General features: G+C 42.3%; 1 pseudogene across 1 annotated transcript; it reads right to left on the reverse strand.

The window, feature by feature from the left end:
- Window positions 1-509: 509 nt before the first annotated feature.
- Window positions 510-9,713, reverse strand: LOC123427408 (annotated as a pseudogene). The gene is made up of 10 exons (XR_006622395.1): window positions 9,249-9,713; window positions 7,863-8,216; window positions 6,694-7,120; window positions 6,475-6,547; window positions 6,203-6,320; window positions 5,732-6,041; window positions 5,287-5,491; window positions 2,949-2,957; window positions 2,223-2,269; window positions 510-2,015 (listed from the first exon to the last, which is right to left on the reverse strand). The product of XR_006622395.1 is annotated as a pentatricopeptide repeat-containing protein At1g02370, mitochondrial-like (transcript).
- Between the last annotated feature and the right edge of the window lie 3,339 nt (window positions 9,714-13,052).

Here is a 13,052-nt window from a genome sequence, read left to right on the forward strand (position 1 = left end):
TTGGATGCAACCACCCACCTTCGTGCAGTCCCTACAATGGCCCCGCCCATCATCCTTTAGAATTCAGTTGTTATTATGGGCGGTCCGCGGTAAGATAGCTGCCTTTATGAAGGAAAGAGATGATCCATCGGCAGGAGAGGGTTCCAAGTGGTCCGAGCTGTTCATCTGCAACTGTCATGGCTCCAATATCTGCAGAACAGATGTACCAATCAGAAATAAATATGGCAGTGATCCAGGAGGTCAACAGACAAATGCAGATTGATAACTTGAGCTATACTTTAGAGGCTGTATAAAGAAAAGGGGGCAAGGTGAAATCAGTGCCAAAGGGGGGACAAAGTGTGAGCGTCGAAGTAAAACCCTTACACAATGCAGTGTAATTCCCAGGCATGCATCTTCTGATACTATGATTGGCCTTGTAGGTAATCAAGCAAAACCCTTACACAATGCAGTGTAACCTACAACAAAGGCAGCAAAAACAAGACAAACAAGGGTAACTGAAAAATGAACTATTACATGGAGAAGGCACGATTTAATTCCGCAATGGTAATGTCAGTATACACGTAGAAAGTACAAAGGAACCAGGTAAACGGCCTCCTCTTGATGATCTGAGAATTTCTAACTGAGCTAAGTGGTCAGACAGAAGGCAGGCAGACCTATCATCTATGTACCTTATTGTCCGATTTTGTGTAGGGAAACAACTGAGAAAATGCACCTAAACGCTGTGGAATAAAAAGAAGTACAGAGCCATACCACATGAACTCTCAAGCGGGGGTTCTTCCAACATTCAGATTACAAGCAAGTAATTGAAGTGTTCAAGAGCTATTCACTAATCATATCATTGGTGTCCATCCACCATCACGTGCCTGCAACCGCCAAAGCATAGGTGTCAATCAAGGACTTGTACTCTTCGTTCTCAGCACACCCTCTACTTCTGAGTACACTCATTAACCTGTCGACACTCTCCGTGTCATTCTTCTCCTTGAAATATGCCAGGAGAGTCTCAACATTGGTTGGTCTTGGTCTCCATTTACTTGCACTTTTAACTGCTGTGGCTTTCTCCAAACATGACAGAGCTTCTGATAATTGGTTATCCTTCAGGTACGCCGTGGCAAGGATTTCCCAGGTGTTTGGTTTGGGGTTCCCACCTTTCTCAACAAATCTGTTCAGAGTTTGCTGAGCCTTCACGACAAAGCCTTCTCTAGAATACCATGCTAATAAAATGTTCATGGTCTTAGGATCGAAACTAGAACTTTTGGATGCCCATTCTTCGTATAGAAGTTCAGCTCCCTCTATATCCCCTAGCCTAACAAGGGCAGACAATACCTCCTGGTAACCCAGATTATGAATTGTCTTGAAAGTTGCTTTGTACCAATTCCAAATGCGGTAGACTTCTTCCTTCTTCTGAAGATGGCTATAGAGTGTGATGAGAAAATGGAAACATTTCTTATCCCTACCCGTTGCTCGCTTCTCAGCTTCTTTCAGGCATTCTTCTGCCTTCTCAAAGTTCTCCAGCTTGATATGCATGCTAGCAAGTGTGGTATAAGTAGTCCAGTTGGCAACGACGGACTCGTCAGCAGTCATCTGGTTCAAGACTCGTTCCATTGCATCAGCATCTTTCATGGCTGCACAACACTTTATCCAAATGTTGTAAGTGCAGACATCAAAAGAGATATTTCTTTGCTTCATCTCATCAGTAACTGTAGACACTTTCTCAGGCTCAGCAACATCCACGTAAAAATTCATCAACACATTAAAAGGTAATGTGTCAGTTGCAAACCCCTTTTTCCTCATTTGCTCAAATGTGTATTCTGTTTTCTCTTTCATCCTAGCTTGGGCATAAACATTGAGAAGAGACCCATATGTTCGCTTGTCTTTCAGTGGGTCAGGAAGTTTTTCAAAGTATTCTTCAGCATCTGGAACACCACGCACTTTTGCAATCAGATCCAACTGGATTGCCATATCGCTAGATGATAGCGAAAATCTATCCCTTCGATCAGTCATCCAATCATAAACCTGCACGCGCAAGAGAAAAAACTTGATCAGAACCCACATGACTAGTGGGATTAGCCATCAAAAGGCACCCAGACAATAGCAAGAAAGGATGTCCAAGCGCTTCATAAACTATCACTATCGAAGGTGAGCCTTGCAAACGTTAAGGGTATTGAACTATTGTTCCTCTCACTAAGTAATCAATGTCAGATCAGATAAACAGCAGCTATCTTTCCAGTTTAGCTTCCAATTCATGATAGACTGGAACATTAACCCTTGCCTGAAATGGAGCAAGTCCAATTCTGTTTATCCCCATCTCAATTTAGTTACATATATTGATATTTGTTTGGTCATCCTTTGAGCAACGAATTCGAGAACATACAGCGGACAATCTGCTCAAAGTATAACCAGAATAATTCCGACTGAAGTCCGACCTTAGCAATCAGACTTGTCGCACAACATGTAGTAGCATACTCAAGTGACACTAAATTTCAGTCTAAATAGTGCTCCAACTACCACTAAGAATTTCAACACCATCTAACACACACACACACCAGATACAAAATTTCCTAAAATTTGCAGCACTGAAGCGAATATAATCACGCAAGCAACCATGAAACAACGCATCATAGTGGATTTCTGTGGCTGGCATACGCATTGGCACAATGTTCAGCTAGCATTACCAACATTAGCCTCCTAATTCGAACAAAACTAAGCAACTACGTAACACAACAGTACCCAGCATCGCCAGATGACTTAGCAATCCATTCGAAATTAAATTAGATCGCCGAGAGGCGCGACCAGGAAACGTTACCTCGAGCGCGAGGTTGAAGCGGCGGAACTTGCGGAGCTCCCTGGCGATGCGGCAGAGCTCCCACTTGTCGAGGCGGCGCTCGCCCTCGTCCCAGTCCGCGAGCGTCCGCCCCACGGGCCGGCCGCCGTGGCCCACCGCCACGCGCCGGTACAGGCTGCTCCACCGCAGCGCCGGGCGCCGCTCGAAGTCCACCGTCCCGTAGCTGTGCACATTCGCCACCTGCTGCCCGGCCGACGCCGACGACGGAGACGGGGCCGAGGAGGGCGCGCACCGGACCGTGAGCGCGCCGCCGCCCGGCCGCCGCGGAGATGGGCGGGGCGGGGCCCTGGACGAGGGGGGGAGGAGGTGGTGGAGCAGCATGGCGGCACCGGCAGTGGAGCGTCGCGTGCGGGTGGGAAGGGCGAGAGGGGGGAGGGGATAAGGTGGAGCAGAGCGGGGTGAGGTTCCCGGCCCGCTCGCGCTTTGAGATTCGCGCGCGCGGATCGGGGGGTTCGGGGCCCGCAGCTCGATTCAATCGATCTTCCCGCGCAGATTTGTATTTGTGGGCCGTGGTTGGCCCGTTAGCCAGTCCGTGACGGCTCTCCTTCTCTGAACTACGAGTATCTGAATCTGCTCCGTTGCAAACCTGGTTTTTTAGAAGATCAAGGAAAATGCAAACCTGGTTCTTTATTTCAAACACTTGTAGACGTGGCAGTTATTTGGAAACATCTATAGAAACGGTCTTGCTAAATCTCAGTCGACTAGGAGTTCATAATGTATCAATCGGTGTTATATCCGTGAGATATTAAATTAAGATCCACACAAAAAATTATTTTTATTTTATTTTTTTCTTTCTTACATGTTATATCGTTTGACTAAGACTTGATTAAGTATCGGTCGACTGAGACCTAGCCACATCCCTATAGAAAACAGTTAGTTGGAAACATATACTAGTACAGTATTGACTTCTAACAAGAATTATATATATATTGTGAATTGATTAGACGCACAATTCGATCAGAAAGGAGCGAGTGCGGTGAAAGGAAGGAAGAAATAGGGGGCTGACCGACGAGGCCATGGCAGCAGTGACGGGTCACCCGTAAAGGTTAACCGGTAGTCAAGAAGATCATGCTGGGGCAGGAATGGTTGCGCACCGGTCATTTTCATCATTGTTTAAAGATGTATTCCCTCTGTCAAAAAATAAGTAACTCAATTTTATACTTACTTTGTACTAAAGTTAGTACAGAGTTGAGTCACTTATTTTGAAACAGAGGGAGTAACAAAATCATCTACTAATATATAAAAAAATATGTAGGTAAGCAGAGATGTATCAAACAACTGCAAATTGCGACTATGAAAACAGCTCCAACAATGAAGAGATGGACAAGAATGGAAGAAGAAAGAAGGGTGGGTCGGCCATGATGTATAGGCAGACACGGGTGGAAGTAACAACAAGTTGCTCTGATTTTCATAATGCCAATATATATAATTGTATTATGAATTATGGTGGTAAAAAAAAGCCAAATTAAGAGGAGGAGGATTGATAATGACGACGGGGCCTGGTGGCAGGCAATGTGACCAAGATCACAGCTGATGTTGCCAAGGTCCTGAGGATGTCGTCGTTGAATACTAATACTACTATGAACCAGTGATGGAGCCAGGAAAGAAATAAAGGGTGTGCACATCTTAAAAAGATAAATCAACCTAATCCTTTGGACTAAATTAGTATGTGGCCCACCGTGCCTATACGCTGGCTCTGCCACTGCTACGAACAGCAAGTGGAAATGCTAAATGGTTTCAGTGAAATGGATGCACTGCCGGATCGTGATTTTCTCCCTGGAATGCCCTCAGGTTGTGCCATTCGGGAAGACAACTCATTTGAAAGTTCAATGAAACATTAGCATCCGGCCATCTGACACTGCAACTGCAAACGCATGATTTCCTTTTCCTGGTTTAGCTTCCACTTTGGATTTCTCTTCTTGGTTTATTTATCAAGGTTTATCTTATAATTTACTGCATTTTCTACCAAATTCCCGCAGCTACCCGATCGGTAAAATGTGTGTGCAGCCTCATTGGTGAGTTTTGTTGCAACATGTAATTCTTTTTCAGGGGGACATGTTTATAATTCATTCGACCAGTCTCATTGGTGTCTTAATTATCTTAATTCAGTACAACTGATGCATTCTTCAGTTACTACTCTTCTCTCCATGGTGCATTTGAATAGCACTAACAAAAGAAGGACAAATGGATATTACTCCCTCCGTCCTAAAATAAGTGCCTCAACTTTGTATTAACTTTAGTACAAAGTTGAGTCACTTATTTTGAGACAGAGGGAGTAGATACAGAAAAGAAATTAGCGCAGACGGTTGAACTAACAAACGGGTCAAATTAAAACAAACCCCGTTGGAGCTTTGTGATTTAAGAAGACATGATATCATAGGTCACATAAAGATCATGTACACCTGTACATATCATTTATCAATGATATCATCAATCATTCAAACATAACCTCTGGGATCAAGATGACCTGCCATTCCCAAGAGGGGCGTGTTATGGAGACACCAACATGCTCAACTGGGAAAATAAGTGAGCCAAGATAAGCAAATGGTTGAAATCCCTGATATCATTTTCATTTTACATTTCCCCAATAAAAGAGTTCTTCTATTTTCCATGGTGATATGAGTTATACTTTCTCCAAAAGCCCACATGCTATGGAAACCAACACAAGCCTAGTCCAAAAGTACCGCTACAAATGTTAGCTGAACGGGCAATTTCGCCAGCGTTGGCAGACGCACATTGTCAATGTAAATCAGGGCGATAATGACGGTGCAAGCATGAACAAACCGCACAAAGCCCTACCGGTGATCGGTAAATAAAGATACCATGATGATCCAAGAACCTAAGGGAAACTACTGCTACCGCCTGTTTCTATGCTGGTTGCTAGTCTACGGTTGCTTGAGGCGGCCCTCGCCATCAGCAACCACGTCTGCGGAGGTGGAGCTTCGGGCTACTGAGCTAAGTTGAAATGGTTGGTAAAGAAGCTCTGCCTCTGGCTGCCGTGCATTGAGAGGAACCTCCAGCAGCAAGTCTTGATCAGAATTATCCATGTACTGTGGAGGGGCCAGCATGGATATTTTATCTGGGGGTAACATGAGTAAGTTAAATGGCGCTCCTCCAGATTTGGGCAAAAATGAACCTTTGAACTGAGGAGCCATAGTCACAGATTTGCAAACTTTTTTGGCAATCCTCATGGTTCCTTCTGCATGTTCACAAGCAAAAACAAATCAGAACGCTTCTCATGTTATTCCCAATAAATTAAGGAAATGATGAACTGTGAATTGAATACAGAGGACATTTTTCAGATGCTCACATCTAAAGAACAATGTGCAAGTAGGAATCAGAGGAACTAAGATTGCTGACCTGGGCAGCTTTGCAACTGGCTTTCGTGAGGCCTTTTGAGAGGCTTCATGTTGGATTTGGTAAGGTCTTTCAAAGCACTGGTATTTTCATTTCCTCCTGTTTCCTTAGTGTCTTCTCCCTAAAATAAGAGAAACAGACACTTAATCATGTACACAACAAAGGTTGGATGTTCATAACAGTGTATACAGTGAAGAGAAAAGCACCAAGGCAGAATTAGCAAAGGAAAAATGGATAGAAGGAAGGGGGCAATGAGATCATCATAGACTTGATACCTCTAAAGCTACTGAAACTAAAGCTGAGCCTACATTTTCCAGGGTATGCTGCTTTGAGTAATGAAGTTTACCCCTGCAAAAGAGGTAAAAAAATCCTTAGCTTCTTGATTTTCACCACAATAGCTTCTCTGACTAATAGAATGCAGAACTGTGGATAGCATTATCATGCATCTGTATAGGAAACCAATGCACAATACTACTAATAGAGGTGTAGAATACCTTTTAACATTTTCATGTGTCTGCACCGGAAACCACTTTGGCTTCTCAGGTGCAGCATTTGAATTACTTGCTCCCTTGCTTTCACTATGCACAACAAACGAGGCAGTCCCTGAATAGGATTCACTTGTAAGGTATGATTTATTATCTGCAGGAACAGAGTTTGCTTCTGAATCTTCCTCCGCTGATTTTGAGTTTGAACTTCTCAGAAGCATACTTCCATAGCCAATCTCAAAGGAACCCACAGGGGTTGCATTGTGGTAAATTAGATCTTCCTCCGAGGATCCAGAAAGGTAAGATAACTGCTCTTCATGCATTATACAATGAAGATCCTTGACAAGCATATCCACGGATGAAGACTTGGTCCGAGTGACATAGCTTCTCTTTTTTGATGGTACCAATGACTCCCAAGCATGCGATTGCGCTGAACCTGAATTCAAAAGATCAGAGAACTATCATTAACATACCTAACCTTAGTTATACAAAAAAAAAGGAATTATGGTTTACAAATATGAAATTTTGGTAATGTAAATTGAGCTCATGGTATCACAAAGTATTATAGTTTTTTTGGTGCTCGTTATTGATTTAATCAGGTTCATGTGTGGTAAAGGAAGACACTGATACAATAACTGATGTTTGAAGCACTGATTTTAGGGTCGATGTCATTTGAATACAATATATGGACAATGATTTATCGATCACTATAAGTTCTTGAGAACGGACGATGCAGGGCTACAAAGTAAGCACCAGTGAAGTGGGGTTGCTGAAAGCCTAAACCGGAAAAGGAAACCTATTACCCGGGGTCCCCCCTTTCGGCTATCTCATCTGCTGTTCATGTTTCGGTACTTTCTGTAAGTTTGATAAAAACAAGAACCAGCTCTGCATTATACATAGTTACTAGCACAGACTCTCGTGCAAGGGTAGTACTACAAGAACCACCTAAAGATGTTTGCAACAAGTCTTAGGGGAGATTAGATATAACATTGCAGACAAACATTGAAGTGTGTATTTCTGACCATCCATCTCAAGCTTCAAGTTCAATGCTCCTACGTTAATTGTTTGAATTGAACAGTCATATAAGTATATAACCCATGACACTCAACAAGACTGTGAAGAACATAATTTTTTTTCTTATTTAGCAGTAACACATTAGGAAATTAGAGATTACTGACCAGTCATTTCGCTAACATCAGCAGAACCATATGGGGCACAACTCTCTGAATATGATAGTGCTGATCCTGAACTAGATCGACTTGGGTCCGCATCCCCCATCTTCCAGAAGTTTTGATCAGAAAATGCTCCATTCTCCCTTATGCTGTGGCTTGGCTTTTTCTTTACTTGCCTCTGTTCCTTCAGCCTCAATGTCGGCGGCTTCAGCTTGCTAACTCTAGGTTGCTCAGCATCAATATCGTCACGAGAATGCATTGGTGTGTAATTCTCCAAGGAACCCTTTGTTCTCCATCTCGAGCCACATGCATTGCACAGCACTGGCTTATTTAGTGGCCCATTTCGCCAAAGTGGAGTGCCTGTTTCAGCATTTGCCATATGTAAGAATAAATGCAGTACAAAATAAATATGCAAGAATGTGCGCGGTATTGCAGGTGTTATTGGCAGCGTTTCCGTAACGAGATTGTATCAGAATTTTGACAAAATAACGTGTCTTTGCTATCACAAGAGACGGTGGTATCGAGGAACGGAACACAGAAGAACACTTCGAAACTACACATTTTTCAAGAATGTGTCTTTGAGACAACAATTAGTAATTAGTAACACACATGGTCAGCTGCATATTCCAGATTTGTTTCAGTTGTTAGTACCAGCATGTAATTATTCATTTGCTGCCATAACAAATAAGGCATACCAAATGCAGATTATCAGTGAAACTGAGCAGCTTGCTTCAGTAAGAGCTAAAGAGCTACTGACCGTATGATGCCACAGAGGTTAGAGCAAAAGAGAGAAATGATCTGTGTAGATTACACAAAGCAGCAAATGTCTTCCACAAAATTAGGCATTTATGTAGTTGCAGCAGCTAAGGAACTCTAAATGTTTGTTTGGCCAGAGCAGATGGTTCTTTTCTTGTCATATAACAGGAGTGTGAGCTGCATCTAATTGCTCATTGTTCTGCACAGTTGTTCTAACAAGCATACACCACCACAGTCAAACAATATTCTGAATATCTGCCAAGATGAGGTGATTCGTTCCTCATGTTCAGAAATTTGCATCCAGAGGCCTCCGAGACCTGAACCCAATCCAAGCAGGCCCGGAACTCTCTTCCAAACACCTCAGGTGGTTCGACAGATTGCAGCTAACATCTACCAAACAGCAAACGAACAGCAATCAACAAAGAAGAAACGAGATTAGGAACCGGAGCCCGGGGGGGGCCGAAAGATTTCCTCCGAGACCCGGTCCCCAGATGCATAATTCGGAGAAATCAACGCCCCATGACACCCAGCCGCGGAGGAACAAAGGGATAATAACAACAGATGTAAAATAGTAAGCAAGGAAAAAAAAAACAGGAAGCATAAAAAAAATTGGTGAGCCGAAGAACAGGAGCTCACTTGTGACGCCGCAATGACGGCAAGGGCCCTCCTTTCCCATGCCTCCTGCGCTCCTCGGCCCCCGCGAGCAAAACGAGGAAGAACCGGAGGAATTCCCAGCCAGAGAAACACGGAAAAACAGAGCAGTTCTTGGGTCTAGTAGAGTAGCAGGCAGTAATCCGCGAACAGAAAAAGAAGGGGGAGAGGGGGAATCAAGGGGCGGTTCTTGGGTGGTACGTAAATCTGTTCAGACCCGGAGGGGAACAATTCTGCAGCCCATGTGGAAGCCGAAGAAGAAGAACCAACGGAGGCTGGCTTGCTCGGTAGGTGCTGTTCGTTCTTTCTTTCTTCCTTCTTCTCTGTTCTTTTAATTTTTTTTTCTTTTCCTTGTGTTCTGTATCCAGTCTTTTGGAGAGGGTGAGGGGAGGAGGAGGAGGGGGGGTGGAGAGAGGGGAAAGGGATGGAGAAATAATGGAGGAAGGGAATGCAGCAGCGGAAGGAAGGAAGGAAGGGCGAGATGGTGAGCCTTTGGGTGAAAGGCGTTTGGGGGTGGAGGAATCCAAAAGGATTTTATTGCTAGTTTAAAAAGCTGTGAGTTTTCAGTAATGACGCGGCCAAGCAACCAGGGATTGGGCAAAGTTGGACAAGGAGAGGAGGCAGAGATACATAAAGAGAGATAGCAGAGGCCAAAGCTTCTTTTCTAGTACTGTACTGTCTTTCAGCCTCTCTTTTTTTTTTTAGAATTTAGCCTTTGGGGTTTTCATTGTTACTATGATGTAATCTTGATTCCATCGTTAGTCATGTGGTGTGGACTAAGGGGAAATAGGGGGGGTGTTTTCAGGAGCTAATTGGTCAATTTGCTTACCTTTAAAGCCCCTCCATTTCTGGTGTCATTGGAAGAATCTTTTCCTTGGCTCCTTTGTGTTTTGCCCCTTTAAGAGATAACACATGTTCTTGTTCACCAATGCACGTCTATAGCAATGAATACGCCATGAGAGCACACCCAATGGGTCGTTTTTAAGTTAACAGCCGGCACATGAAATAAAGGGGATCAATTTTTATTGATTGAAATGATGCTTCTAAGCACAATGCTTTTTTTAATAGAAAATAACAAGATAACTTGGTGGATAGCCTATATGCATATATTAGATATGTGTAGTTTTGTATTGGCTAAAAAACAATTGTTGTGCAATATTCGTAGGAAAACATATATTGTCGCATAAAAGAATGGAAAACGCGTATAAAAAAACACAGGCCATGTATTTTTTCAATGTAGTACTAAGGGCATCTCCAATAACTGTAAGACAGTTGTTGGTAAACTTTGTCACATAGGATATATGACGATGTGGCAACAAATAAATAAGGAGAGAGATGAAAGTTGTACTACGTATGTTAAGTAACGGCTCTTCCACAAGCTTCAAGGTTAAATAGAGAGCAATTGCATTTATTCCCTCTTCTTCTATTGGATAATTTAGGTTGGTCATAGTGGGAGTAACTTAGGCTGGCCATAGTGGGGGTATCATAGCTAGTAACATAGTCTTGGGACTAGCAAACATGGTGATGTGACAAGTAATTAAAGAGGAGAGAGAGGGTTATAGTAACATAGGTAGATACCATATCATGTTAAATGCTATGTTACTATGTGACATGCATGTCAATAAATGAGAACACCTATGATACTAGTTTATGATACTATGCATTATGAAGGTAGTATCATGCAATAGTAACATATGCATGATACTACTATATGTTACTCCCCACTATGAGCAGACTTAGGTACTAGCATCATGTACTTGCGACTAGCAAACATGCTGATGTGACAGACAATTAAAGAAGAGAGAGAGGGTTAGGCTAGCCATAGTGGGAGTACTTAGGTAGTATCATGTACATGGGACTAGCAAACATGTTGATGTGGCAGACAGTTAAAGAAAAGAGAGGATTAGAGTAACATATGTAGATAGCAGAACATGTTAAATGCAATGCTACTACGTGTCATGCATATCAATAAATAAGGTCATATATAATACTAGTTTATGATACTATGCATTATATAAGTAGTATCATACAATAGTATCATATGCATGATACTACTATACTCCCTCCGTCTTAGTTTATAAATCATCTTACGAAAATAAAATAATCCCAAAACACTAAGACACGATGCATTAACTTTCACCTTGTTTCTTGTTTTTTAACATGAATAAAGGAATCAACCAATAAGAGACGTGGGGCGTGTATGTTTTTAATGACTTGAGACTAACTAGCACGAAATGCAGTGGTCAATTCATTGCATTCAATGGTATTAATTAACAAATTAACATTAATTTCTCTCGTTTTCCTCTTCGTCTTGGTCGCGGTGCACAACTAAAGATGACTTATAAACCGAGATGGATGGAGTATGATACTCCCCGCTATGGCCAGCCTTAGAGTAACATAGGTAGATACCGTATCATGTTAAATGATATGCTACTATGTGTCATGCATGTCAATAAATGAGATCATCTATGATACTAATCTATGATATTATGCATTATGAAGGTAGTATCATATGTTTGATACTACTATATGATACTTCTCACTATGAGTAGCCTTAGATGCAACCATTGGATGAGTAGTATGATCCCTTGTTGGTTGATGACATGGACAATTTTACTAACAAGACTGCATACAAACTATTGGATATGCCCTAACCGACATATTGTGATTTGAAGGAACGTAAGAATAATAAATGATACTTGTCGTCCCCATCACCCCCACCATCTTGTCCTCCCATGTCCCGACGCAACCCTACCTTTGATACGGGTCCATAAGTTGTGGGACAATTTTAAATGGGTGCCCAACTCTTTTTTGTGTCATATCTAAGGAGTGTAGCAATATGCGTAAGAAAACATATATCGTCGCACGGAATAATAGGAAACATGTATAAGAAGGGCACACAAAAATGCATGTATTTTTTAATGTAGTACTAGCTGCTATATTATGATTTGAAGGGTCATAAGAACAGTAATGAGACTTGTCGCCCCCCCCCCCCAAACCCCCACCCTGCCCTCCTCTATTCCCCACGCAACCCTACATTGATACTGGTACATGAATTGACATTCTAAATTGGGTGTCCAACTCTTTTTTCGGTGGTACCTTGGGAATGTAGCAATACGGGTAGGAAAACATATATTGTCACACGAAAGAATAGAAAACATGTAGCACAAAAAACCACAGGAAAATGCATGTATTTTTTTTAAATGTAGTATTAACCGATATATTGTGATTTGTAGGGTCATAAGAACAATAATGATACTTGTAGTCCCGTCCCCCACCACCATCCAGCCCTCCCCTGTTCTCCAACTAACCCTATCCTTGGAAGTGTAGCAATATGCGTAGAAAACCATATATCATCACACCATAGAATAGGAAACATGTACACCAAAAGGCGTAGAAAAAGTGCATGTATATTTTTTAACGTAGTAATAACTGATATATTGTGATTTGAAGGGTCGTAAGAACAATAACTAGACTTATCGTCCCCTCCCACCCGACCCTGCCATGCCCTATCCCCCTGCGCAACCCTAACCTAGATACGGGTCCATAAATTGTCGCACATTCTGAATTGGATGCCCAACTCTTTTGTGGGTCGTACCATCGTGGGTGTACCAATATGTCTAGAAAAATATATATCATTGCACAGAAGAATAAGAAACACACATCACAAAAAAAGCACAGAAAAATGCATGTATGTTTTTGAATGTGATACTAAGGGACATATTGTGATTTAAAGGGCCATAAAAATAATAATAAGACTTGTCACCCGGCACCCACCCACCCACCTTG

This window comes from Hordeum vulgare, chromosome 2H (genome assembly GCF_904849725.1).
Source record: "Hordeum vulgare subsp. vulgare chromosome 2H, MorexV3_pseudomolecules_assembly, whole genome shotgun sequence".
NCBI classification, from domain to species: Eukaryota; Viridiplantae; Streptophyta; class Magnoliopsida; order Poales; family Poaceae; genus Hordeum; species Hordeum vulgare.